General features: G+C 44.1%; 1 protein-coding gene across 3 annotated transcripts in view; it reads right to left on the bottom strand.

The window, feature by feature from the left end:
- Positions 1 to 23,023, bottom strand: part of DAG1 (dystroglycan 1 (dystrophin-associated glycoprotein 1)) — a 71,340-nt gene that overhangs the window by 29,340 nt on the left and 18,977 nt on the right. Inside the window, exon 1 of one of the 3 annotated variants that reach the window (XM_012637960.1) lies at positions 4,631 to 4,672. The exons of the other annotated variants lie outside the window; for them this stretch is intronic. The gene's annotated coding sequence lies outside the window, so the exon portion shown is untranslated. Of the gene's footprint in view, positions 1 to 4,630; positions 4,673 to 23,023 lie in introns of those variants that run through there. 3 annotated transcript variants of the gene reach the window in all.

Here is a 23,023-nt window from a genome sequence, read left to right as displayed (position 1 = left end):
TGTATACATTAGTGATTCCCAAATGATAGACCAAAAAAAAAAAAAAAAAAAAGAACTAAAATCATGCATGAAGCCTGTGCAACGTAGCAAGACCCCGTCTCTACAAAAAATTAGCCAGGCGTTGTGGCATGCACCTGTAGTCCCAGGTACTCAGGAGGCTGAGGCAGGAGGATCACTTGAGCCCAGGCGTTGGAGGTTGCAGTGAGCTATGATGACACCATTACACTCTACCCTGAGCAACAAAGCGAAATTCTATCTTAAAAAAATAAATAAATAAAAATTCAAATAAATAAATAAATAAAATCATGCAAAGCCTCATAAACACCAAATTCAGTACTGTGGTCACTGTGAAGGGAGGGGAAGGAGAAAAGGAGGGGTTCGTAAGGGTCTCCAACTTTGTAACTGTTTTACTTCACAAAATAGGCATCTTATAAAAATATAGAAGAACATTAAGGTGTAACAAAGCTGGGTGGCAAATACTCACGTGTGTGATGTTAGTCTGAGTGCTTAAAACACATGAAGGTGAAGAGCTTGGCTGAATCCTGTGATCTTAAAATATTTAATAAAAAATCCCAAAACGGCCAGCACCTCCTGCTCTATTTCACCTCTTTGTGTCTTATTCACCACCTTCTTGGGACTGAAAAGCCCTGTCCTCGTATGTGTGTTCAGCAAATTTTGAATGGCAACTAGAAGCCAGATCTCAACCCTTGGGCCTTCTGCCCTGCCCCTCACTGCATCTCAGTCCACTTCTATCTCTTGGTGCCCTTGTCACTCAGGTTTACACACACCTGTCCCCAAACGCAGAGTCTGCATATACCCTTAGTTCCTAAGACAGCATCTGCCCCTTAAGAGCTCAGAAAAACACATGGAGCTGCTCTGCAAAGATATGAGAAAGGAACTGAAATTCACCTGCCTCAGAAAGTTAAAGATGTTTCATAATTTGGCATGATCCCACCCTCTCAGCAACGTGAGGTCAGTAACAGGTAAAACACTGTTCTCCTTCCTATTTTGACTACCTTATTCCAAACTCCAAGGTCACATGTGACCAGAGAGCTCTCACAGGACTTTAGACCCATTCCTCAGTAGGTATCTTTTCCTCCCTGCCATCAGTAGATGGCTGAGTCACTTTGGTCACCACAGACTCACCAGCAACGTTAAGTCCCACACTCACCAAGAGGGACCAAATGACCACGTACTTAGGAGGAGGGGCCCTATGGGCAATGGTTCCAAGAACCACTAACTCCCACTGACCTCAGAGGGGTCCTCCTCCAGGAAAGGCAAGGAAGAAAACTCCCTGACTTAATGCCCAGTGTTCCCCACACTCTGGTAGAGGGGGCTCTTCTCCTCAGATCCCTGTGAAGTGCTTCAAGTTTAAGGTTTGTATTTAACTCTTTTTGTGTTTCTATTTTATAACTCCTATTCTCTTAATTGTCTGTGTTCCTTTTGTACTTTTATAGCTTATTCTATCACTTTATTTTTAAATTTTTCTAGGTCTCCTGACTTACTGTTGCATAGTGTTTCCCTTAACGGCACTTTCCTTTCTTATGCATTTTAACTCTTATTTAGCAAGTGGCTCAGCTCAACCAATACCCTCCACAAGATTGTAAACTGTGGCAGAGCAGGGCTATGTCTACCGCAATCACTAATATATGCCCAGCACTCACACAGTGCCAGACATACAAATAATGAATGAATGAATGGGGAGAATAGAGGATTCTTTTTTTTAGCTTTGTCCTATTGTCCTTACTCTTCATTTCACTTACTTTTCCACTTATTAAATTTGGTTGATCTTTTACTTTTCTAATCTGATTCTCAATTTTTAAATTCTCAGCTTATTTGAAAATAGCATCAGTTATGAGACACACCCTGCCCTACCAGGGGCATATGCTCAGTCTACTATCTGTGGATATATGACGATATGGGGTATCTGTTTCATTCGCATGACTAAGTGCTCTGCATTTAGCAGGCAGGCAATGTCCAGGGCACAACTCCAATTACTATGTGTTGGTTTTCCATGCTCTGGGGAGAAAAAATCCTTTTGCAACTTGGTAAAAAGCACCCTTATGTCCTTCTGATGCTGGCTTCCTATAAGCAAGGATCATGTTTGCCTGCGCTAGGAACCTGGCAGTCTATATCCACACACCTGTATTAGGATGTCCCTCTTGGAAGTGTTTTTTACACAGATTCATACTCACACACTTGTCGTTCGGATATGGAGGCACTGCAGAGATCCTCCTCCTCATCTTTCAGAGACCAAGGCCCAAAGGGAGGTAAATACCGGTGGCCAGAACATGGTGGAGAAAAGGGTGCTCAGGAAACAGAAAGATTCTGGCCAGAGCCACTCAGTCTTCCTGACATGGCTGCCCATTCTAACGCTTCACACAGACACTCACATTATACCCTCCAAAACACTAAGAAGTACTCAAGGCAATCCAAGAATGTCTCAGCTCAACTTACCACTGTCTGGCTACCAGGAGCTGCCAAAACTCTCCTATATTGAGAAATGAGTAGTAGGAATGGGAAACGCATTCCTTTGTGCCAACACCAAGTTCAGTGCCCACAACTGAATCTGAGCTCTCAGCACTGCCCCAGACCCCAGTTAAATCCAACTTCATGATAAGGGACCCTTTCATAGCTTTGGTAAAGATCCTGGCTCTCTGGACACATACACAGCAGCCAGAGTAACAGACAGGTATGACTGCCAGGCATCAGTTGCATCCCTCAGTCTTAGACATCTCACTCCAGGGGTCAGAGAAACTTTTAAAGTGTTAGAGCCTCCAAAGCCTGGACAGAGCACAGCCAGCCAGGACACTGCAGTCCCATAGCAGCCACTCAAGCTGCCCTCTCCCTCTTCTCTTGATAAAAGCCTATGTCCCTGCCCCAAAAGCCTCCAGCACCTGGGAAGAGAGCCCCATGGCATCCTAGGTACCTACCCCATCCCGCTCCCTGGGACCAGGCGTACATTTAGCACCTAACAGCATGCTGGGGGAGTACAGGAAGAATACCTTACCAGGAGACCTCCACTCAGGCTCCCGGGGAGCAAGTCCCCAGCAATGAAAGGACAGTCTGGGTTGAGAAACTCAGGGAGTCTCAGATCCTGAGACTCACTGGAGGGAAGCATCCTAACCCAGAAGAACCCAAGCTGGTTCTAGTTGGGGTGGAGCCACCAAGTATCCTAGGCTAGGACAATGCTCCCTTCCTCCTAGCTATGACATGGGGGATTCTGAAGTGATGGGCAGAAGTAAAAAGTCAGTAGTCTTCAGTGTTTCAGTACTGCCTAAAAGGTCATGTTGCCCGGGCATGGTGGCACATGCCTATAATTCCAGCACTTTGGGAGGCTGAAGTGAGAGGATTGCTTGAGGCCAAGAATTCAACACCAGCCTGGACAACATAGTGAGACCCCCACCTCTAGAAAAATATAAGAAAAATTAACCAGATGTAGTGACGCACACTTGTAGTTCAGCTACTCAGGAGGCTGAGGCAGGAGGATAATTTGAGCTCAGGAGTTCAAGTCTGCAGCAAACTATGTGATCACACCACTGCACTCCAGCCTGGGCAACAGCAAGACCCTGTCTCTAAAAAATAAATACATAAATAAATAAAAGGTGGTGTACTTTGTAACCAAAATACATAAAAGCCACCCTAGAGGCAGGTACATTTAAAGTTTACCCTAACAATCACCAGGGACACAACTAGGGAATCAAAAACATTTGACAGTAGTGACTGGCAAGGATGCCAAGCATCTGAGGGAGGGTTCGGCAGGAAAAGATTCTTCTGGCCCTTCCTGTCACCAATACCAATTCCTATCTAGATATAACCAAAGCATATCGCTTGGTGAAGGGTGAGATGCCCATAAGGAACCAGCCCTATGACCCCACTCTGTCCAGACAGCCTTATGCCCCTATGGAAAGAGATCTGCTGGAATCCCAGCCCCAAGAAAGAGGAAGCTCTGTCCCACTCAGAGCAGCTCTGCCTGCCCAGAGGTAATGAGTAACCCCATGCACGCAGGAAGTTCAGTTAGTAAATGCTTCCCACTCCATAAATGTGAGGAACAAATGCATACGTGGCACCAACTCAATTCAACATAAATTTAATATTTCCTTATCCATAGAAAAACTCACAGTAAATGAAACTTTCAGACTTTTTTTTTTTTTTTAAAGTATCTTTGTTTTTTGACGAGGGGTCTCATCATTATGTTGCCCAGGCTGGAGTAGAGTGGCTATTGACACCATAGCATACTGCAGCCTAGAACTCCTGGCCTCAAGTGATCTCACCTGAGCCTCCCAAGTAGCTGGAACTACAGGTGCATGCCACCAAACCTCGCTCTGAAACTTTCAAACATCTTAACCTAAAACCTCCAAAAGAATAGTTCTCTACTAGTTTTTAATTCCCAAGAATGAAGGAAAAGTTGTGAGACTCAACCCATTATCAACCACACAAAATGAGGCAGATGTAGCCTACCCCACCACTCCCAGGAGCCCCAACTCCCCAAGAGCTGTTACCTAAAAACAGTACTTAAGCTGTCAAAAATCCCCCATGAGGGGATTTTCATTTTAAAACCAGACTAAAATAATAAAATTCTATGTCTCTGTTTTAAATGGTTTTAGAAAGTAAAAAGCAGAAATCTTACCTAAAACAACCACATTAGGGTCCATCTAGCAAAAATGCTTTGGCCAAACACTCAGAAGTTAAATTTAAATATTAACTGCCAGTCTAACATTAATATAAAAATTCTGGAGGGTTAACCAGCATAAAACAGCTCAATCTGATGGCCAACAGGATGTACTCAAAACAATGGAAAACAATGGTGTGAAGTCATTGTTTACTTGGGTTCCAAATACCAAAAAGATGGGCAGATTTCTTTGCTTCCAGTTAAAAACAGGCCTTTTTCACTTATTGGCATCAGATGAGGAAGGTCTGAAGCCAAGTCATTGGTGAAGATTCAAGGTATCACTCTAAAATCCATCTCAGTTCAGGAGGCAGATGAGGTTTCCCCGATATGGGGCAAGTTCCTTCTTGGTCTGCAGGTGAAGTGGGAGTATCATCAGTAGCATGGGAGCAGCCAGAGGAAGACACCATCAGGGAGCTGAAGGACCAACCAAAGGGGACCAGGGTCAAGTACACAGCAGGAGATTTAAAGGTAAAAATATGTGGGAGAAAAAATTACTACCTCTGAGAAGCAAGCACTACACAACAGTCTATCAAACAGAAAACCTACTTTAAATACTTCTCTCAGCCTGGCACGGTGGCTCACACCTGTAATCCTAGCACTTTGGGAAGCCCAGGCTGCAGTTTTGCTTGAGGCCAGGAGTTCGAGACTAGCCTGAGCAAGAGCAAGACCCTCATCTCTACTAAAAATAGAAAAAATTAGCTGGGTGTGTGACACATGCCTGTAGTCCTAGCAACTCGGGAGGCTGAGGCAGGAGGATTGCTTGAGCCCAGGAGTTGAAGGTTGCAGTGAGCTATGATGATGCCACTGCACTCCAGCCCAGGTGACAGAGTGACACTCTGTCTCAAAACAAAACAAACCCACTTCTCTCACTTAGAAAATTTTTGCAAATTCTCACTTATTACAGATAGCAAAAGCAGAAATCTGCAAAGGGAAGTGGTTTCTGCTGATGGTGGTTTCATTTTTTCCAACAAAAGTGGGAAGGAAGCAAAGGTTTAATACCTGGGTATAAATTCACCCAGGTGCAAACATGTCCTAGAGAAAGGAAAGAAAGACCAGGTTCAAAACACAAGGCTGACTAGCCATTCTCCACTGAACCATGGTTTGTTTTTTTTTTTTTTTTTGAGACAGAGTCTCACTCTGTTGCCCTGGCTGGAGTGAGTGCCGTGGCGTCAGCCTAGCTCACAGCAACCTCAAACTCCTGGGCTCAAGCAATCCTACTGCCTCAGCCTCCCGAGTAGCTGGGACTATAGGCATGCACCACCATGCCTGGCTAATTTTTTTATATATGTATATTTTAGCTGTCCAGCTGATTTCTTTCTATTTTTTAGTAGAGACGGGGTCTCGCTCTTGCTCAGGCTGGTTTCGAACTCCCGAGCTCAAACAATCCGCCCGCCTCGGCCTCCCAGAGTGCTAGGATTACAGGCGTGAGCCACCGCGCCCGGCCTGAACCATGGTTTTTAATGTGAGTAGATTTTTAACATCTTATATGATGGGGCTCACTGAAAAGAGTTCCTTCTACACTCCACTGAACTCCATATGCTGCTGTTAAACATTATTCACTACTCAACAGTACACTTAAAAACTGTTAAGATGGTAAATTTTATGTTGTGTTTTTATAATTCAAAAAAAAATTTAATGATTTATATTAAAATATGCCATCTTTATGTTGTATATTTTGCCACAATAACAAATATTTTAGAAAACATTACTTAAGAGTCACACCAGTGAGATTTCAGAAGAAGACACTTTAGGAGCATTTCCCCATGATGACAAGGTCCAGTTTTTTTTTTTTTTAGACGAGGTCTCGCTCTTGCTCAGGCTGGTCTCAAACTCTTAAGCTCAAGCGATCTTTCCACCTCAGCCTCCCAGAGTACTAGGATTATAGGCTTGAGCCACTGTGCCTGGCAGGTACAGTCTTTTAATCACCAGTGCCCAGGTGTGGCACTAAGGACAGAAAAGGGTAAACTGAGTCCTAAGACAAGGACTAGGCCTAAGCATCCATTTGACTAAAACAGCTAGACAGGGAGGTGGGATGGAGGTGAGGGAGTAAGTATGAGAGGTGGGTGGCCAGCCTCAGCGGAATTCAAGTAGAAATTAATTACCACATCCTTGCACCCATGTGGCATCCAAGAACCCAATTAAAGTAAACTACAATTATCTCAAGACAGCCCAACAATTAACATTTCAGCACATGTTTACCGACTACCTACCCTGTGCTAGGTGTGAGGCTTTCCAAATTTCATACAAAAATACTCAATTAAGATTTACACACATTACTAAACCATGAAACACAAGTGGTAGTAAGTACTTATATATTATAAATCGGCATCTTCCAAGTAGGTGCTTAATGGTAACTAGAAGTTGCCTTCTGATTTCCCAAACTCCCCCTGGCTATTCTACCCCCTCCCTAACTCAGTATAAAGGTACAGAGTGGGACTACACTGTGGGGGCAGGATGATCAACATCTGTTGGGGTCAAGACTGGACGCCAAGGGCTGCACCAAGAGTAAAGAAGGGAGAAGAGGCCCACTGCAGGGGGCTTCACAGCATTTACTCTGCTGCCCTCTTCCCCAGTAGATGCCTGGCACCAAACAGGTACTTGGCAGATGCCTGCAGAGTACAGGGAAAGGGCTTCCACTAAATCCCCTAAATTATTCACCGAGAGCGTAAAGGCAATGATCACCTGATTTCACACTTTGAAGTTAAAAGCTGAGCCTTCTGATACATTTTCCATTACACTACAAAACTGATATGCTAATCTGGCTTCAATGAATTAAATTTAGAAAAAATGTGCTGGCTGCTGGCTGCTGGCCTTCCTGACCTAATTGGCTAATCAGACTCCAAAAAAGAAGAATGAAGTGAAATGTCAGGTGTCCCCAGGCACCCTTATTTCCTGTTTGGGCCCCCCTTACTATAGCCCTTGACCCTGCCAGTAGCCCTATAATATAGGGCTAGGACCCTCATCCCAATGCCTCAGGAGCCAATCAACGGTGTCCTAGCCTCTGGTACTGGGAGTTCTTGCACATTCCACTGAAGGTGCCAATGTACCAAACGTTTATCTAGGCAAATACTTCAACCTTCAAGTGTTTAACACACTGACTGCCACACTAGGAAAAATTTTTTTTTCCTTGTGCCCACACTGTTTTATTACGGAAATAGAATAAAAACTGAAAACAAAACAATCTTTTCTAATTTAATGAAAAATTTGTTATTTTCTAATTGTTTTCTGTGCATGAATTACATGCAACTTGAATAAAAAGTTCCTGCAGGTCCCAAGGTAAAGAGACGTTGTGAGTCACATATGCTTCCCGAGGCCCCGGGCTCAAAACTAGCATGAGTTAAATACAACTTACATGGCAGTATATATGTTAAAGTTGTGACCTACTTTTAGCCACATTCTTAAGGCTCTATCATCAAGAACATTTCATCCATGCCAGAAATTGCCAGATCAGCATATCTTGTTTACAAAAGGACAAAACTAGCACTCACTCCCCTTCCTCAGGTTTTTTGTTTGTTTTTGAAACAGGGTCTCACTCTGTCACCCGGGCTAGAGTGGAGTGGCGTTATCAAAGCTCACTGCAACCTCAAACTCCTGGGCTCAAGCAATCCTCCTACCTCAGCCTCCCGAGTAACTGGGACTACAAGCACGCGTCACCACGCCAAGCTAATTTTTCTATTTTTTTTGTAGAGACGGGGCGGGGTGTCTTGCTATGTTGCTCAGGCTGGTCTCGCATTCCTGACCTCGAGCGGTCAGGCGTGAGCCACCAGGCCCAGCTCCTCAGGTTTTCCTGCTAGAATTCCTTCTCTCCCACAGATGGCTCTAATTGGCCCTTTTACCTGCCTCAGCCTTGCCACAGCTGCAAATTTTAAATAATCACAAACTTCTCTGGTAGTTTTCAGGGATATACTTCTGCAGGCTAGAGCAAAACAGCCAAAAGACATTCTTGCAGACTCTTGGAATCCCTGTTCTATAAAGCTATGGCCACTCTGTAAACAGGTGGTGGGCCAGGCCAAAGCTGAGCAGACAGGGATGTCCACCACACCTGACTTCAGAATTAGGCTTGCCTAGAGGGCCATCAGAGAGCACTATTTCTCAGCGAACTGGTGAAGGCAGGGCCCCACCAGCTCCCACATTGCTGGCCTTCCCCAGTAGAGGATGCTGAGCTGCTCATTAAGGACCACAGCACAGGTTTAGACAAGTATATCCAGTTCAGGCACCTCTATACCAAATAAGACCAAGAAAGCCCATTACACAACCCATTACTCCTAAGTGCTATCCTCCTCTTCAAAGCTCTAGATTCCTCAGCTGCTGTCTGCCACACAGGATTTAACACTCAGGTTAACACGACTGAAGAAATCCTTGAAGACGCCCTTGCTTTCGCCTCCCACTGTCTCCACCTCTTTTCTGTGGTTTTTGATCATTCTCTCAACACAAAGGAAAAACTGGGTTTCACTCTGTAGTAATTATTTGGAAGCTAATTCCTGCATTTTAGAACCCAAGTATTAAAAATTAAAAGTAAAAAGGGATAAATGCAAGAGATCTTCCTTCTAATCAAAGGGGTACAGCTACAATTTACACATTTCTAAGTACTGGGAGGAAAGTAGTGGCTACGAAGCACTTTTCAGTGGTGGCCCAAATCTGCTGATGCATGGAAAGTGTTCTCTTCTTGCAAACAGCCCCGGGATCTCCTGAATTTCTAAGCTGAGCCACCATCAGGCATAGATTCTCATACACACACACATCCCCCACAGCCCAAGTGGACAGAGATCCTACCAGCTCACAGCTTAATTCTTCAGATGCTTTATCTTTATTTCTCAGGAATCTTCAATTGGCTTCTAACGTGACCACACAGGCGCCCTGCAGAATTCATTCCCAGTCTCTATGCAAATCATTATTCCAACTGGGAGCTAACTACTTGAAGGGCTTCTTTTGTAAATGGAAAATTTATTTTGTCTTTTTGTTGTATATCTATCCAATGACTCTTAAATCAAAAGTTGTCTTAAGAACAGCCCTAATATACTGTTTAGATTAAGACTGTAAAAATAGGGCTGTAAAAATAGCTTTTAGAGATGGGTTTATTCCTAAATTTTAAAAAAGTTAGGAACTAGTATAAATGTTAAGACTTCCCACACAAGTGGTTGTGTCTATTTAATGGATAGTGACCATGGAAATATATTTTTATCCCCTTACCTAGTGGTTCTGCTTGGTAAACCAGAGAAGGATTTGAGAGGGGCAAAGAGAATAGGCAGGACCTTCCTTGTGTATCTTCAGATATTTAGAATGTTAACTCTTAATGAGATTGAAGTCATCTTGAAAGGATTAATAAGAGTATTATTCGTATTATATGTGGGAAGAGGGAGGATAGGATTTTGGTGCCTTCTTCAGCGGACTCACTCCAAAACAAAGACACTTTTATTTTGGTAGTGCAAGACAAAAGGACCCTGGGAATAAAATTGGCCATATGCCTATAGAACATACAACTCTGGAACTGGGTTCCTTTTACTTTGTGAAAGCTGCTACTCTACAGAAAGATTTTGGTTTGATAGTTTGCTTTTCATTGCCTTTTGTATTTATTTGTATTTGGTAAGACCCAGGTGTGATACAAGCTATTCTTTCCCAGCTATAAAATACCGTGTACTCTTGGAATCTGAATTCACTCATTTAAAAATTGTTTTTAGGTTTATCACCTGTTTATTTTCACTGACATTTGAGCATGTTATTTTATAAATGACGAGATTCCAGGGTGGGAATTGAGTACTTTTTTTTTCTTTTAGTTTTTTATTTTAAAAAGTCAGTTAAAAAAAACTCTAATGTTGTGGTTGAATAAAATTATTTTGCTTCATAGAAGTGTTAAACTTCATATTTTCAAACATGTATCTCTAATGTTAAACATCTTCAAATGGTATTTTTACTTGTATTTTGCTTTTGCTACAGCCAACCATTCACCTTGTTTTTCATAGTTCTTGATATTTTCAGAAAAATCAAAATAAATTTGTTCCCTAAAAAAAAAAGAACAGCCCTAATTTCTAGGGAAGCTGGTTTATAAAGGAAAGAAATAAAAAATAGGCCTAAGAGTCAGGAATCTCTTCTTTGTATTTATCTCATGCAGAGATAAAGATGAGCCTATAAGGGTGGGCGCGGTGGCTCACGCCTGTAATCCTAGCACTCTGAGAGGCCGAGGCGGAGGATTGCTTGAGCTCAGGAGTTCAAGACTAGCCTCAGCAAGAGTAAGACCCTGTCTCTACTAGAAATAGAAAGAAATTAGCCAAACAACTAAAAAGAGAAAAAATTAGCCAGGCACGGTGGCGCATGCCTGTAGTCCCAGCTACCTGGGAGGCTGAGGCAGGAGGATTGCTTGAGCCCAGGAGCCTGAGGTTGCTGTGAGCTAGGCTGACACCATGGCACTCTAGCCCGGGCAACAGAGTGAGACTGTCTCAAAAAAAAAAAAAAAATGAGTCTATGAGGGATTTCACGGCAACACAGTCCTCCTAACAGGCTGGTCCCTTACAGGCCCATGGGAACAGCCACCAGCCTAACTGCTCAGAACTTCCTTGGTAAGAGAAAAAAGGACAAGGCAAATAAAATAGAGGTCACAGGCAAATGAGAGAGGATGAGTAAACTAGATGGAACTGTGCTTCTCTTCTGAAAAAAAACCTAATAAAACAGGATTTGGCCTCTGTCCCTCCAACCAGTTATCCCTTGATAACATTTCTGATTGGGAAAGTGGAAGATGCAGAGATAAGACAGTCAGCGCAGTGACCAACAGGGACTGGAGAGAGTGTTCTCCATACCCCCACCAAGATGTTTATCCTAAGGCAGCAAGATATGCTGGGGATAAGACATTTCTTACATGGTTGAGAAAATGGCCACAAAGGCCAGGTGCAGTGACTCATGCCAGTAATCCCAGCACTTTGGGAGGCCGAGGCGTAAGGATCACTTGAGGCCAGGAGTTTGAGACCAGCCTGAGCAACATAGCAAGATCCCATCTCTACAAAAAACAGAAAAATTAGCCGGGCATGGTACTGCGCACCTATAATCCAAGCTACTTGGGAGGCTAAGGCAGGAGGATCACTTGAGCCCAAAAGTTTGAGATTGTATTGAGATATGACGACTGATGACAACACTGCACTCTAGCCTGGGCAACAGAATGAGACCCTGTCTCAGAAAAAAGTAAAAATGTAAAAAATTTAAATTAAAAAAAGAAAATGGACAGAAAGACAGCAGTCCTCACTGTCGATTTCTGCAGGAACCCTCTGGATCTCACTGACTATTACTACCTACGTAGGTGTACCACCCCAACCAACGTGCCTCAGAACTGGAAGGGGAGTGAACCAGGAGCCATAGGCTCCTCAGAGATGTTTCTCATCCCAAGAAAGGGAGTAGAGCACTTCAGTCCTCTGCCAGCTTTACATCATTACCTGCTCTGTTCAGCAAATGCTTAGAAGAATTCTTTGAGACAAGGAAATAAAAATACAGCATATTCACCAGTTACCAGAATTTAAGTAGAGAGCTAGAGTTTTCTGGTTTTTTTTAAAGCTCTTTATAAACTCATAAGCCACAAAGACACTTCAAAAAGTCACCCTAGCTCTCTACATGCAAAAGGGCTAAGAAGCAGGAAGTTATCTGAACACTTCTGACACGAGAGTTTCCACCCCTCACACCCAGGGACCCATGCTGCTGCAACCTCAAGCAGCAGCTTCCAGAAGAGTCCACTCTGTAAAGAAAAACTGCAGCTAGGCCGGGCGCGGTGGCTCACGCCTGTAATCCTAGCACTCTGGGAGGCTGAGGCGGGTGGATTGCTCAAGGTCAGGAGTTCGAGACCAGCCTGAGTAAGAGCGAGACCCCGTCTCTACTAAAAAATAGAAAGAAATGATCTGCACAACTAAAAATATATATAGAAAAAATTAGCCGGGCATGGTGGCACATGCCTGTAGTCCCAGCTACTTGGGAGGCTGAGGCAGTAGGATTGCTTGAGCCCAGGAGTTTGAGGTTGCTGTGAGCGAGGCTGATGCCATGGCACTCTAGCCAGGGCAACATAGTGAGACTCTGTCTCAAAAAAAAAAAAAAAAAAAAAAAAAACTGCAGCTAATTCAAAGAAGGTTAATTTAAAGAAGGCAAATTTTTTTTTCAGATTATTTGCAGTTTATCCAGGGACTCAGGTATCTTTTGCTTTTACAGACTCATTACTAAGTACTGAATTTCATACTGACTATGATGACAAGGAAGTGACAAGGCCTCAATCTCCATGGGCATCTAAGATTCAGCAAGCACCTTAAACAGGACCCATGTGCACCTGGAGTGATTACTTCCCTCAGGCTCAAATTCTGCTGGATGACTCCACAGCACCAAACACAGCACCTGAGCACCAAGGCCTGGAAATGTTTAGTGCATGGCAATTATTATGGACCTGGACACAGGTTTTTGTTTTGTTTTTTTTTTTGGAGACAGAGTCTCACTCGTTGCCCACGCTAGAGTGCCGTGGTGTCAGCCTAGCTCACAGCAACCTCAACTCCTGGGCTCAAGCGATCCTCCTGCCTCAGCCTCCCAAGTAGCTGGGACTACAGGCATGTGCCACCATGCCTGGCTAATTTTTTCCATATATCTTTAGCTGTTCAATTAATTTCTTTCTATTTTTAGTGGAGATGGGGTCTCGCTCTTGCTCAGCTAGTCTCGAACTCCTGAGCTCAAACGATCCACCCACCTCGGCCTCCCAGAGTGCTAGGATTACAGGCGTGAGCCACTGCGCCTGGCCTGGACGCAGGTTTTAAAGAAATCATTTCCAAAACATTCTGAAGCAAGTTAACGTGTTCTAACTTCATCTACCCCTCAACAGGAAAGCAGTGGTCCCTGCCCAACGGAACTTCAGATATGGCTGTCCTCTAGGTGTGGGACAGGAAAGAGGTCAGTGACTAGCAGAGGTCTCAGGGCTCCAGAGAGCAGAGCAACAGTGCATGCGAGTACAATGCAGCAACAATTTTTTCTGGCCAACAGGAATTGTTTTTATTATTTTATGCATCTAAGTCTGTTCTCAGAACTTTGTTTCCTAGGCAAATACAGAATCAAATAATACCAACTATAACAATAATCAACAGCATTAACAAAGATACCTTGGGCAAAAGGCAAATTATATAATGATACTTGGTATTTGTTTCATTCTTTGGATGAGACACTGAATAAATATCACAGAAACATCTATTGTTTGATTCTGCAATAATTACTTTTCTTCTTTTTCAATAAGTACCTTGTCTAACAATGAAATACACAATAAGAATATTTCCCTGATGGTTTCTATTTAACAAATTTTGACCACCTACTCAGTTTCAGACACTGTCCTACCTTCCTCTTATCTACCCACTCTTTTTTCTGTTGTTGAGTCAGGGTCTTACTCTGTCACTCAAGGAGTGCAGTGCCATAATCACAGCTCACTGCAGCCTCGAACTCCTGGGCTCAAATGATCCTCCTGCCTCAGCCACCTGAGTAGCTAGGACTACAGGCATGTGCCACCATGCCCAGCTTTTTTTTATTTGGTAGAGATGGGTTCTTGGTATGTTGCCCAAACTGGTCTCAAACTCCTGGCTGGAGGATCACTCAAGTGATCCTCCCACCTTGGTCTCCCAAAATGCTGGGATTACAGGTGTGAGCCACCACACCTGGCCTCTATCTACTCTTTAATCCCAACTCCATTTCATTACTGTTTCAATCTCTTCACAAATGAAGAACATTATAAACTGAAAATGCTTGCTCTTACACAGAAGATTAAAGTCTCAAGAAAAATTATATGAACTTCTGTTTCTCAACAGAAATTTCCCCCACTAGACTGGTTGGAAAGTTCACTGAGACCTGGAACAGGGTCTAATTCACCTGGGTCCTGGGATCGGGACTGGTTCAGTGGGGACTGGACAACAGGGCGTGGCCAGGGTGGCAGAGCAGGCCCTCTGCTTCTGTCCATCCAAGAGCACTGGAACGGGAGAGGAGGGGAGGTAAGGAGAGGCAGACACCTGCTTTTCCTTGACCTCCCCCAGGAGATGGGCACACTGTCACCACCCAATGATGTGGGTCAAGACCTAGCCTTCCAGTCAAGTTCAAAAATAGGTCAAAGACCTGAGAGAGCAAACACTGGCTCCTTTCCCTGCTCTTCACCTCCTGGCCCCTCCTGTCTCACCTGTCATTTCTCTACTCCCACCACCACTAGTCAGTGCCTAGTGCTTATTCAGACAACACCCATCCTAGTCCTTCAACAAAACAGGTGCTTAATAAATATTTGATTGATGACTTAATGCAAACCAATGTTCTTCCTCAAATGTGGCTCCATACCAAAATTTATTCCTTCCTTTTGCTTTACCACTTCAAAAAAAACTAGACATTTCCAAGGTCAAGTATGAGAGCTCATCTGAGGAACAGTCATCAAAGAAGCAGTGGCCAGTACATCAGAAAGCAGTGACTTCTGCTTCACTCTTCCTGGGAACACCCATCTAACAGGCAAGTTTGTTGGCACCTTTTGAATATCCAGTTCTGCCTCTATGAGACTAAATTTCTTATTTCAACAGAGGGCATAAGATCTTTTAAGCTCTGGAGCAGTAGCTCTAGACTCTGACTGTGAATTAGGATCAAATGGGAAGGGAAGTTAAGCTGATCCCTGGGTCCCACCTCAAAGATTCTGATGCTACTGACTTGGGGCACAGATTCCAACCAATTGTAAACCTCTAGAGATGTAACAGCTCTGAAACAGAACAGAAGGTGGACAGTGTGGTTAGAAGCCCAGACCACATGAAGACCAGGTTCTGAAGGAACTGAAAACTAGTGCAGCTGAGGAAAAGGGCTCAGAAATGCAGAAAGTTGCTCACAGTCCAACACACCCAACCTATCCTCACCAGGGCAAGCACTCCTGTATTGAAATATACACAATTCCAAATCCTTAGATATCCTGCCCCCCTCACAAAACATATCACCCAGCAAAGGCAACAGCCAAGTGCTGCTCAGAGGCAGCACTGGTACCACATAGAATACCCATGAGTGGTACTGGAGCTGTTCTCCCTTCTGCCTAACTGGCCCCAAACCTCCTCAGGGTAGCAGCACTGCTGCAGTCCCTGGCTCCACCATGATCCTGTGGTGTGAGCTCAAGCACCTAAAGTTGGCCTCCAGCTGCTGCCTATGCCAGTCTTCCCATCACTGAAATGAGAACCATGCTATCACAAACCTCACAGGGCCACTATGAGGATAAACTGAGGGTAACACATCAGCCACTCAGCCTGGTTGGTGACTGCACAGACCAGACTCCATAAGGACTGCCTCTTACAGTAACTATGGTTTACCCTACACTCAACAGCTTATAATGAGGACTGCCATCTTCTGGAACCAATAGTGCCACAAGGCTGGCATGTGACTGCAGATCCCCAAAAAGACACTGAACAGCTAGACTTTATGACATGAAGAAACTGAGATCCACACCAAGTCAGAGGCAGAGCCAAGAACTGAAGCTCAGCTCACCAGATTAACTTGCCCAGGCCACAGTTGTTATCACATGGGTCCGAGCAGCTAACAACTGCTGCCCATGGGTCAAGTCCAACCACTTGCTGGGCTTAAGACCCTACACAACTAGACACAGGCAGACACTGGGTTCAACTCCACATACACCCAAAACTCCTAAAGCAACCCTGGGCTTCCCACTGACACCTAGGTCCTCATCTTCATACTGTCCATCCCCCTCCTCTGGTCCAGAGCCTGCAGCCACCTCTACCTTGGAACCCCAAGACTCACCATCCTCCTGACATTCCCAACTCAGCCCCAATCACACAGCTTCCTATACACTCCTCCTCTTTGTACCATCCTCACTGGCTGGCACAAAAAATGTACTAAGTTGGTAAAATTTGGTATAAGTATACAATGGTATACAATAATTTGGTATACAATGGAATATTAATCATAAGAAACGACAGTGATCTAGAACCTCTTATACTTTCCTGGATTAAACTTAAGCCCATTATCCAAAGTGAGGCATCACAAGTTCAGAAGAATGGGCTCCACTTGTACTCGCCATCAAATTGGTACTAACTGATCAACACTAGGGTGCTCACAAGGCAGTAATACTCTCCAGGGATTAGGGGGATGGGGGGGTAAACCCGCAACTAAAGGACACGGGGAGCATTGTAGTGGGGAAGGGCATGCCTCTAACCCTCGCTTGGGTGAGGCAAAGACATAAAGTGTAACCATAATGTTTATACCCTCATAATACCCTGAAATAAAAAGAAAAAAAAAAAGTACTAAGTTGGGCATGGTGGTATGTACCTATAATCCTAGCTACTTGGGAGGCTGAAGCAGAATTGCATCAGCTCAGGAGTTTGAGACCAGCCTGGGCAACATAGCAAGACTCCATATCTTAAAGAAAAAAAAAAGGCTGGCCGCGGTGGCTCATGCCTATAATCCTAGCACTCTGGGAGGCCAAGGCGGGAGGATCGCTTGAGATCAGGAGTTCAAGACGAGCTCTGAGCAAGAGCGAGACCCGTCTCTACTAAAAATAGAAAGAAATTAGCTGGACAACTAAAAATATATATAGAAAAAATTAGCCAAGCATGGTGGCACATGCTTGTAGTCCCAGCTACTCAGGAGGCTAAGGCAGGAGGATTGCTTGAGCCTAGGAGTTTGAGGTTGCTGTGAGCTAGGCTGATGCTACGGCACTCTAGCCCGGGCAAGAACCAGACTATCTCAAAAAAAAAAAAAAAAAGTACTCATAAGCACTTATTAAGTGGAGTTTTTTCTAACACCCTCTCACCCTCCAGTTCTCAGCCCTCTAAATGCTGCTTCCTCAGGAAACCTGTACAAGTGGGCACTCCATTATCTAACACCTTTCCTTCTTCATTAAATTCTCAGAATAGTGACAGCAGGGACCAAATCTGATGTGCTCACATAGTCTAATGATGACACAGGTAGACACAGGTCAGATACACATCTTCTGGTAACACTGGCACCCACCTAGGGCAGAACCATATCAAAAATCACCTGCAACACCAGGGCATACCAGCTCCACAGCCTCAAGGAACATTGCATGCACCATTACCTCAAAGCTCTGACAACAGCACAAACAGCACTGCCTCATGGAGCTGAGCTTCAGGCAGCTGGCACCAGCAGCCAGGGTCTCTGGCCTCAACATTCTAGCATATCCTTCCTCTTTAGAAATCAACTCAGTGGTTCCAATAATTTTCCACCAATTAAGTAGAAATAAATTCTTTTTGAGGCAGGCAAAAAAAATTGTTTTGTTACTGAAGTCCATTTTATTCTGCTAATATCATGTGTTCAATTTCCCACTCAGAACAAAGATCAAGAACTGGACACTTGGCCAGGCGTGGTGGCTCACGCCTGTAATCCTAGCTCTCTAGGAAGCTGAGGCAGGCGGATCATTTGAGCTCAGGAGTTCGAGACCAGCCTGAGCAAGAGCGAGACCCTGTCTCTACTAAAATTAGAAAGAAATTAATTGGACAACTAAAAATATATAGAAAAAATTAGCCGGGCATGGTGGCGCATGCCTGTAGTCCCAGCTACTCGGGAGGCTGAGGCAGAAGGATCGCTTGAGCCCAGGAGTTTGAGGTTGCTGTGAGCTAAGATGACGCCACGGCACTCTAGCCTGGGCAACACAGTGAGACTCTGTCTCGGAGAAAAAAAAAAAAGAACTGGACACTCATGAAATTCCTTTATTCAACTGCAACATGATTAAGTAAGTGAATACGAAATTAGATTTATTTATTTTTGTTTTTAATTTTTTTTGAGACAGAGTCTCACTCTGTTGCCCTGGCTAGAGTGAGTGCCATGGCGTCAGCCTAGCTCACAGCAACCTCAAACTCCTGGGCTCAAGCGATCCTACTGCCTCAGCTTCCCGAGTAGCTGGGACTACAGGCATGCGCCACCATGCCTGGCTAATTTTTTCTATATATATTTTTAGTTGTCCAGATCATTTCTTTCCATTTTTTAGTAGAGATGAGGTCTCGCTCTTGCTCAGGCTGGTCTCGAACTCCTGACATTGAGCGATCCACCCACCTTGGCCTCCCAGAGTGCTAGGATTACGGGTGTGAGCCACGGCGCCCGGCCTTATTTTTGTTTTTAGAGATAAGGTTTCATTATGTTGCCCAAGCTAGAGTGCAGTGGCTATTCACAGGTGCAATCATAGTATGCTACAGCCCTGAACTCTTGGGCTCAAGTGATCCTCCCAAGTAGGGACTACAGGTGTGTACCACTGCGCCTGGCTAAAATTAGATTTATTTTATAAGATTTTCAGTAAATAAAAACATGTGCCATGCACCCATATCTTGGTTTCTAAATGCCACTCAAACTAAAAGGAACCAAAGTTCTTTGTGGAAAGAGACTAGTGCCAGGCTGGGGCAAGGAGCCTGAAATCTTGTTGCACCAGAAAGTTAGGAAGGATTCAAACAATGATGAAAACACATCAAAAGAACAGAGGCCAGACTGAAGAGGCAACCACTGACCAAACCTGGGCCAATCTGGGCATCAAACTAATATGTATTATACCACACTGAATAAGTTATCAATATGAACTAATATAACTAAACCAATAAACAGGCCAGGCGTGGTGGCTCACGCCTGTAATCCTAGCACTCTGGGAGGCCAAGGCGGGAGGATCGCTTGAGCTCAGGAGTTCGAGACCAGCTCTGAGCAAGAGCGAGAGACCCCATCTCTACTAAAAATAGAAAAAATTAGCAAGTCAACTAAAAATAGAAATAAAAAATTAGCTGGCCGCTACTCAGGAGGCTGAGGCAGGAGGATCGCTTGAGCCCAAGAGTTTGAGGTTGCTGTGAGCTAGGGTGATGCCACGGCACTCACTATAGCCCGGGCAACAAAAGTGAGACTCTGTCTCAAAAAAAAAAAAAAAGTAAACCAATAAACAAACATGGGAGAAAGCTCTTCATTAGAGTAAGATGACAACTAACACAGAAGGAATGAAGGACTTAGAAGCACCACTGGATGTTGAAAGTAGAGGGTCAAAATTTGACGAGGAACAGGATGGAATGTTCATAGTCTCAAGTGTTCTCCCCATAAGCCATTTAATTACAAAAGGAAAAACAGCAACTTTACAGTGGAGAAAATTGGAAAAAAATTGGGAAAATGGAAAATAAAAATCAGTGGTAAGGAGGAGGAATGTGAGGTACGGTCCAATTCCCCTCTCAGGATCTCAGGACCTCCCTGGCAAAGTAGGGCTAGTTACCGACAGTTGTAAAGCAAAGTCAGCAGGTAATTTCTATAAACTGTAATGGTCTATATAACCCTCACCCTACCATCTACTTCACATCCCAGTGCTTTGTCCTCTAGGGTTCTGGATTCCAGGCACTAAACCCCCAGACAGCATGACTGAAAATACAAACCCCACCAGGTACTCAAGCTTTCCAAGTTTATGAAGGGAAGTGTGGATATTTTAAAAGCATTTTTCTCCAGAAACACTACAAACGCAAAATATACAAAAAAGGATTTTATTTGTTTTAAAAGTGAGTTGGGTTATAATGGAAGAAAATGTCACACTGGGGCCTGAAATTACTACATTGAGCTATGTTTTCTTAAGAGTAAAAATAGATTCATCTTCCCTTCCCAGGAGCCTCCCCTCCTGGAGGAAAAAACCCCAGACCAGACCATCACTGAGTTCAGAGGTCCCAGAGCTAAAGGCAAGATCTGGGCAGGCTAAATCCAGTGTTTCCCTACTATCGATTCCCAGTCAGACTCACAACGATGCCATCAGCTGCCTGGTCCTCCCCTTTTGACTCTGCAATAAAAGTAATTCGCATGGAAGTAAAACAAATTCCAACAACACACTAGGGCACAAGTGAAAAGCAGGTCTCCTTTCCAGGCCCTCAGGGGAGCAGGCTGGGTTTCTTCAGTAGCTCTCCAAAAGTGACACATTTAATGTTTATCTCTAAACACATAAAACAAGTACATCTTTTTTTATTTCATTCTTAAAGCTCAAATGGAATCACATTCTTCATAATGGTTCCTTTTTTTTAATTTAGTACAACTGGAAGACCTCAGCCGCACTGGGTAGATCCACCTCCTTTCTCCTACTGTATGTGGCACATTTAAATATCTAAGTGTCCTACATGTTTTGCTCTCAAGAGTGGTCTCTCACACTCATCCTTGTATTCTCCCGGGAACAAATCTGAGGCTAAAATCCTAGATGTGGAAATGCTGGGTCAAAGAGTATGTACACTGGAATTGACAGACATTGGCAAAATGCCTTTAAATTTACACTCCCACCTAAAAGAGTGACTTCTCCTTTACTTTCACTAACATTAATAACATTAGATGGAACAGGAAGGAAGGTGGGGCATATTGAAACAGCCTGAAACAGCAGTTCGCCCTTCTCATATGGCTTGATTAATGGGCATGGTGGGCAGCAGGTGTAATAAATTCAAGCTGGGAGTAATGGTACTTAACAGTTAGCCTGCATGAGAATACGGGAGGGTGGGCATCTAGACAACTAATGAATCAAAACATGATGCTATGTTTTTCTATTCAAACTTGACTACCTCAGAGGAAAACTGTGATCAAGAATTTATGGGCCTCGGCCGGGCGCGGTGGCTCACGCCTGTAATCCTAGCTCTCTGGGAGGCCGAGGCGGGCGGATCATTCTGAGCTCAGGAGTTTGAGACCAGCCTGAGCAAGAGCAAGACCCCGTCTCTACTAAAATTAGAAAGAAATTAACTGGACAACTAAAAATATATAGAAAAAATTAGCCGGGCATGGTGGCGCATGCCTGTAGTCCCAGCTACTCGGGAGGCTGAGGCAGGAGGATCGCTTGAGCCCAGGAGTTTGAGGTTGCTGTGAGCTAGGATGACGCCATGGCACTCTAGCCCAGGCAACACAGTGAGACTCTGTCTCAAAAAAAAAAAAAAAAAAAGAATTTATGGGCCAATTACTCCAAATAATAAGGCATCTTTGGTGCTGTTTTAGCTTCCCTGTGTGGTCCCCTCTGAGCCAGCTCTCTAGACCAAGGCACCTCCTGAGCCAATGCCAGAAGAACTCTGGGCTCAAGATGGCAGGAACACAGATACGAACGCTGAGCACAAGAACAGGAGAGGGAAGCTAGAAAACATTTTGGAGCTCCTAAGTCAAATCTTCCGAGTGTACTTTCACTGTTCTGAAAAACATTAACCTTTTCTGAATCATTTCCAAATCTAAGTTTGATGCCTACTGTCCTCTAGCTAAGGGGCAGGGTCTGAGAGGAATGCTGGAGCCCAGTTGTCCTGGAGGTCACACCTTCCAGGCTCTTGGGACACTGGAGAAACAATGGTCTGTTCCAGGCCAATACAGCCATCTGGGACAGTCAGTCGTGAGCCTTGGCTCGGAGGAAATACCCTCCAGTCCGCTTCTCATCTTTCTCTGAAATCAGCCTAACCTGTGCACGTGAACAATTAACCCAACAGAAACTGGTGCCCACAACAGTGACTGACACTCCCAAATCCTAAGATGATCACCCCGATTCTACACCGTGTAGGTTCCTGGTTCGAAGGCTGACTGGAAAATTCAGGTGAGCAGCTTTACCACAGTAAGGAGAAAAAGGAGCTCACAGCCACACTCTACCATCAGGACGATGATATGAACTATCAGGGAAGAACACCAGGACCAGAGAGAAGGGAGCATGAAGCCCTTCAGAAGATGCTGTGGTTACACTATCTTTTAGAGATAAACATTAAAATATTTATGGATGAAATGACAGAATGTCTGAGATTTGCTTCAAAATAATGTAGGGTGGGAAAGTGGTTGGGAATATGAATGGGGCAGGACTGGCCACTGGTTGACAGTTGTTGGGACTGGTACGTGGGGATTCATTGTACTATCCTGTCTTTGGATGTATTCAAAATTCTCTGTAATAAAAAGTTCAAAAATACAACTACTGGCATATAAACAAAATTCTCAGTAATTAAAGCATCAACTACTATATAGCCAACAGTTCACTCTTAGTTATATACCAAGAAGAGATGGTCTAAAACATTCATATCAATATTATTCATGATGATCAAATGTCAACCAACAGGAAAAGCAGTAAATTGTGGCATATTCGGATGTGGAATACTACACAGCAACAAAAGAGAACTGCTATACATAACCATGAAGACGAATTTCATAAACCTAATGTTCAGCAATAGAAGACAGACACATGAAGAGTACATAGAAGGCTGGGCGCAGTGGCTCACGCCTGTAATCCTAGCTCTCTGGGAGGCCGAGGCGGGCGGATTGTTTGAGCTCAGGAGTTCGAACCCAGCCTGAGCAAGAGCGAGACCTCGTCTCTACTAAAATTAGAAAGAAATTAACTGGACAACTAAAAATATATAGAAAAAATTAGCCGGGCATGGTGGC

The sequence above is a fragment of the Propithecus coquereli genome, unplaced genomic scaffold, assembly GCF_000956105.1.
Source record: "Propithecus coquereli isolate 6110/MARCELLA unplaced genomic scaffold, Pcoq_1.0 Scaffold1, whole genome shotgun sequence".
In the NCBI taxonomy this organism is placed as follows: domain Eukaryota; kingdom Metazoa; phylum Chordata; class Mammalia; order Primates; family Indriidae; genus Propithecus; species Propithecus coquereli.
Note: the sequence above shows the minus strand (reverse complement) of the source record. Positions and strands in the feature narration are given on the sequence as shown.